Source organism: Psammomys obesus, unplaced genomic scaffold (assembly GCF_907164565.1).
Source record: "Psammomys obesus unplaced genomic scaffold, mPsaObe1.curated_primary_1811, whole genome shotgun sequence".
Classification (NCBI taxonomy): Eukaryota; Metazoa; Chordata; class Mammalia; order Rodentia; family Muridae; genus Psammomys; species Psammomys obesus.
The window spans coordinates 2,017,251-2,023,037 of record NW_026585643.1 but is presented as its reverse complement, the minus strand read 5'-3'; positions in this window follow the sequence as shown (position 1 = coordinate 2,023,037).

The following is a 5,787-nucleotide window of genomic DNA, read 5'->3' as shown; positions in this document are numbered from 1 at the left end:
GACGACCTAGCCCCGCAGCCTAGGCCACGCCTCCCCTCCTTGCGGCGCGCCCCCCACCCCCACCCCGCCGCCGCCTCCCTGCTGCGGGCTCAGCGACCCACCCGCCAGCGCTCCGCGCCCGCCCTCCCAGCTCCGTCCCTTTCCGCCGCTGCTCAGGAGACAAGCCCTTCCTGCCGGGGGTTGTAGCTAGGGGTGGGACCGGGCGGGATTCCGCCGCCCTCCACTCCCCCCCCTCAGTCGCCACCCCTCCGCCTTCCCCCTCCACCTCTCGAAGCCAGGCCCCCTGGATAAACCCGCCCGGGTTGCTGGATGACTTAAAGAGGCGCAGGAGACCGGAGAGGGGAGGAGAGGAGGCTGGGTGGGAGGGAGAGGGCCAGACAGAGTACTGGAAGCGATTGCCTTCCACCCAAGTTTTGTGTCCAGGGGTCAAAGTTCCTTCCAGTTCCCCTTTCCTCGAAGGAAGGAAGAGGAAGGATTGAAGTGTTGGTCTCTAAGACCCTGTTCTGAGATTTCAAGCTGTGCTCTACACACACACACACACACACACACACACACACACACTGACCCTGTTTTGAGATTTCAAGCTGTGCTGAATATACACACTCCTTAGCAGTCTGCGTTTCCCTTGAGAACCCGGACCTCACCCACCTCTTTGTGTCAGGAAAGGGTTAAGGGAGAATGGGGTGGAGAGCCCTCAGAGACCAGGGCCTGTAGAAACCCTGGGCTGGAGACCAAGCAGGAAGTAAAGGGTTACAGCTCTGACCCCCACCCCCACCCCCAACTCCAGTCTGCGGACTGCCTGGACCTGGCCCACAGCCCAGACCCTGCGGAAGCCCCCCACGGCTGGAGGGGCAAGCGAGTTCGCTGCCAGAGTTCTCAGGCTTGAGAGCCCCTTTTCAGCCAAGTGTGCATTAGGGTGTGAGGAGCCGGGAGCTAGGGTCTCCAGCCACCCTTTTCCATAGCCACAGCTGGCATCAGTGGTCCAGCGCTAGCCCAGGCTGGGAACACCTTCAAAACCTGGGAGGCCCTGGAGGCGTCCTCAGCACAAAGAACACTTTATGCCGTCTTGTAGCCTGAAGTAGCCTGGCACTGTGAAGGCAGAGTTTGCAGTTGGGGCCTCAGGGAAACCTTACTTTACAAACAGACACAAGTATGACCTGACCCACGGGAACAAAGGGCAGCCGGTTTTAACTAGTTCCTTTCCTGGGATATCTGTGTTACAGAACCACCTGTGTGTGTGCAGGCCAGCAGGGAGGGGCGTGTGGTAAAGAAGAGGCTAAGAGGAGAGAGATTCAGGCTCCTGCCAGGCTAGTCTGGATGGCCAAGCCCCACCTTTACTTCTTAACCCTGAACTAGAACTCAGAAAAGGAAAAGGTGATCTGTCGGGGCCCTGGCTAGTCAACACTGCCCCTCTTGAAGGCTTTGAAAGCTTGCTGTCTTCTTGATCTCTGCTCTTCCTACTTCCAGCGGTTCCCTGTTTATCAACGGGGCAGGCTTGAAGGTGTAGCCCAGAAATTCCAGGGCTCAGAAGGCTGATCCTCAGAAGGGGAAACAGGGTTGTCCCTCAATTTCCCTTCCAGGAGTGAGGGAGAGGATCTGACTGCAGAGGTGGGGAGCCACACAGCCTTCTCACTCCTTCTGAGAATGATGCTAAATTCTTTCCAGCCTCCACTAAGCATGACTTTCATGCACAGTTAAGGAAGGGCCCCAGGTTTAATCCTATGTTCAAAGAGGGCAGAAAAAAGCCAAGCATAAGATACTTCATAAACAGATTTAAAAAAAAAAAAAAAAGCAATTTATTTAAACTTTTGTGCTCTGTAGCTTTAGCTGACAAAAATGGATATAGTAGTCCAAGATGGAAATCAGATCACATAGGCAAAGAACCTGGCAGTTGCTAACTGGCTGTCTGCCTTTCCCAGATCTTGTCTTCCTTCCCATCTCAGCTCATCCATCAACTTGAATGCAGTGGATTTGGCCAAAAAGCCTGGTTTTCATCCCGCTTTGTCAGCAGTGTGCTGTGAACCCTCAAGCAAGTAAGTAGATCCCTTGGTCAAGGCTCAGGAGTTCCTTCTCTTAGTGTATTCACTGGGCCAAGTTCATCCAACAATTTCAATACATTTATTTATTATCTCTTATGAGCCAGACTCTTGGGGTACAGCTTTGACTTGGGTGTCTCCTTGCTGTTGGAATGGGTCCTGTATGATGCAGACTGCCCTAGAACTTACCATAGCATTCAGGTTGGCCTTGACCTTGTCTCTGCCTCCCAAGAACTGAGACAACTTGCACACGCCAATGCACCCATCTTCTCTTAACAACTTTGATCCAAGTATCTTCCTAGCTCCACCTCAACTACGTTCATCAATTTTTGGTGGGGAGGGGTGGGGGTTTTGAGACAGGGTTTCTCTCTGTAGCCCTGGCTCTCCAGGAACTCATTCTGTAAACCAGGCTTGGCCTCAAACTCAGAGACCCACCTCTGCCTCCCCAGTACTGGGATTAAAGGTGGGCATCATGCCTGGCCTACATTTATTAATTCATCACCTAAAACATTAGGTTAAAAGTTGCTTAATTGCTGGGCGTGGTGGTGCATGCCTTTAGTCCCAGAGCTCAGGAGGCAGAAGCAGGCAGGTTTCTATGAATTTGAGGCCAGCCTGGATTACAAAGCAAATCCCAGATAGCCATGGATGTTACATAGAGAGACCCTGCCTTGAAAAACAAAAAACAAAAAAACAAAAGTTGCTTGATTATGTTAAAGGCCTCCTGAAACCTGGCCCAAATCTACCCTGAGCAGAAGGATCCTGGCTAAAGAGAAAGTAAAAATTACAAGTGTCTAAGCAGGTCTGGTACCAGGTAAGGAGCCCTGCCAGGAGGTTGTCTGCAGGAGGAAGGAGAGGCCTCCAAGCCAAAAGATCATCCTGATTAAGAAGAGGCCAGCACCGTGAGCATGACTGATAGATCCTTCCCTTCCAGAGTTTCAGAGGGAGAGTTCTGTCATTCAGGTTCCAAGGCCAGATCCACACCATCCAGGTTCCTGGGGATGTGGTGGGGAGCTTTGAGAACCAGATGCTGCTGCCTGGGACCTTTCTGAGGCATTAACTACGAGAAGAGACAAGCATCTCGTGGACTTTGCTGAAGTCTCTAAGCATCTCTCATTCATGGAGAGCTCCCAGTAGAGCAGAGGCATATGAAATTGAAGATTCCAGACAAACAACAGATAGAGGCAAGAGCCAAGGAAACCAGTTACTTCTCTGTGTCACCAAACAGGGTGGTTTTCCAAGGGTTCCGCACCCAGGTGGGAAGTGTGGTATTTTCAGCCGAATGGTGGTGGCTGAAGATAATTTATAGAAAGGATCTTGCCAGGCAAGGTGGCTCCTGCCAGTAAGCCGCCACTTGGGAAGTAAAGACAGGAGGATCAGGAGTTCAAGTTTTTCTTGGTTCTAAGGTATTTGTGGTGCTTTTTTAGCTTTTGAAAAATGTAGAATAGATATTTCTTCTATTTTATGCTAAAAAATTAAAGGCAAGGGGCTGGAGAGATGGCTCAGTGGCTAAGAGCATTTGCTGCTCTTGGAAGAAGACCCAGGCTCAGTTTCTAACACCCACATGGTGTCTCACAACCATCCTTAACTCCGGTTCCAGGGGGTCATATGCCTGCTTCTGAGCTCTGAATGAACCAGTGCGCGCACATACATACATGTATGCAGGAAAAACACAAACATAAGATAAACCTAAGCATTTTTCATTTAAAAATTAAAATCAAAGATAAAACGCAAGCTGCCATTCTAGCTTCTGCCCTCAGCTTTTAACATCCTGTTTATTATTTGTTGTCTGTGTGTGAGTATAGGCGCTCTTGTGCCACACGGCACACACATGACGATCAGAGGACAACTTTGGGGAGCTGATTCCCTCCTAGGGATGGAACTCAGGTCGTCATGCCTGCAGAGTGAGCACTTTCGCTGGCTGAGCCGCTTTCCAAACCTGCCTTTATCGTGTTTACTCACCTGTTAATTTTTGGTGACGGGTTTCATGTAGCCCAGGCATATGGAGTCTCAGTCTCCGTATGTAGCCAAGTATAACTTTAAACCACTAATCCTCCCACCTCCACCTGAGCCCTGAGATTACTCCGATCCACTTTATGTGATTCTGGAGAACAAGCTGAGGGCTTCAAGCATGCTAAGTAAGCATTCTACCAAATTGAATCACGTCTCCAGCCCCTACCTTTTCTATTTGTATGTTTTGTTGTTGTTGTTTTTAAAGAAAAAACACCCTATTATCAGGAATGTCCTTGTTATTTTCTGGGACCTTAGAGTCTAGTCAGATAGCCTTACTTCCTTCTCTATCTTGCCCCAAAGGGAAACTTTATAAGTAGGAAAGATATAGTCACTCAGCGAGAGTGGCCTTTTGTCTCAAAGGGTCTCATACCTAAGTGGTTGGCTTCATCTGTCCTTGATTCGACTGCAGTGAACAGCTGTGTGACTCACTACTGACAAACAAGCCTGTAGCTCACACTCCTGTGTATCCTGCAACTGAACTGCTATAGGAGAAGACAAGGCCCACGATGTGCTGTGCTGAGTTTACAGTGGGAGAGGGTGAGCGGTACCAGAATCCATCGTCCTGCTTTCAAGCCCTTCCCATCATCTTAGATTAGTTAATTAATTCATTTTTCAGAGGTCTTGCTATGTAGTCCAGGCTAGCCCTGAACACTTGATTCCCTACCCCAGACAAAGTATCGGGATTGTAGGCACATCCTGCAAGCGCCCCCTGCTTTGTTTTTTTGACTTTTTTCTTTTTTCAACGTTTCATTGATTCTTTGTTTCACATCATGTGCCCGGGTCCCACTCAACTCCCCATCCCCTTGTATCCACCCTCCATCCTTGCAGCCTCCCCCCCAAAGAAAACAAAAACAAAAACAAAAAAATAAACAAAACAAAGCAGAGAAAACCTCTCCTCGTGGAGGCTGTAGTGTGTCACGGTCTGTCCCACAGTGTGGTCCTCTGTCCACACATCTTCACTTGAAAATGTTCATTGCAACGAGTCGTTTGCCTGGTTCGAGGCCTCTGGCTTCTGCCACACCTTCAATATTGGATCCTCTCCAGCACTCCTCCGGGTTACGCTGTTGTTGCCCTGTGTCCTGGAGATTCTGAAGCTTTGGATCAGCAGAACCGGCCCTGCCACACGCTCCAACAGTCCATACATTGGGGGAGGGGGACAACTCAAAGCCGTGGATCTGGGCCTGGGTGGTAGCTGAGCTGGCCAGCCCACCAGCTCTCCTGCACCGCACCACCAGGGTGAACTTCCCAACGCCTCCCCAGCTAGCCCACCCAATGCCGCTGCTATTGGTGAGCAGGGCCAGCTCTCTCACTCTCACGGCCAGGGCCAGCTCACCTCCACCCATGGTGACAGGGCCAGCTCCACAGCGCTGCCCAGTCAAGGTGCCAGGCCGCTCTCCCAAGTGCTGCAGAGGGTGAGGGGCTGGGCCAGCTCTCCCGCTCTCACACCCTCAGACTGGCTCACCTATGCCCTTGCCACCAGGGCCAGCTCTACTGTGCTGCCCATCCGAGGCGCAGGGCCTCGTCTCCCAGTGCTTCCTCCGGGGAGAGGTGAGGTCAGCTGTCCAGAGTGCAGCCCGTGAGGGAAGGGGCCAGTTCTGCACAGCCCTTGGACATCTGTGCGTTCCCAGGTGGCTGCCCAGACCAGAGCTGTCCCCGTGGTCTCCAGTGGTAACAGGAGACACGAACAGCCTTCAGCCCCTGCTGCTGCACAGCCGTGAACCCAAATGGAGCCCTCAGCGGC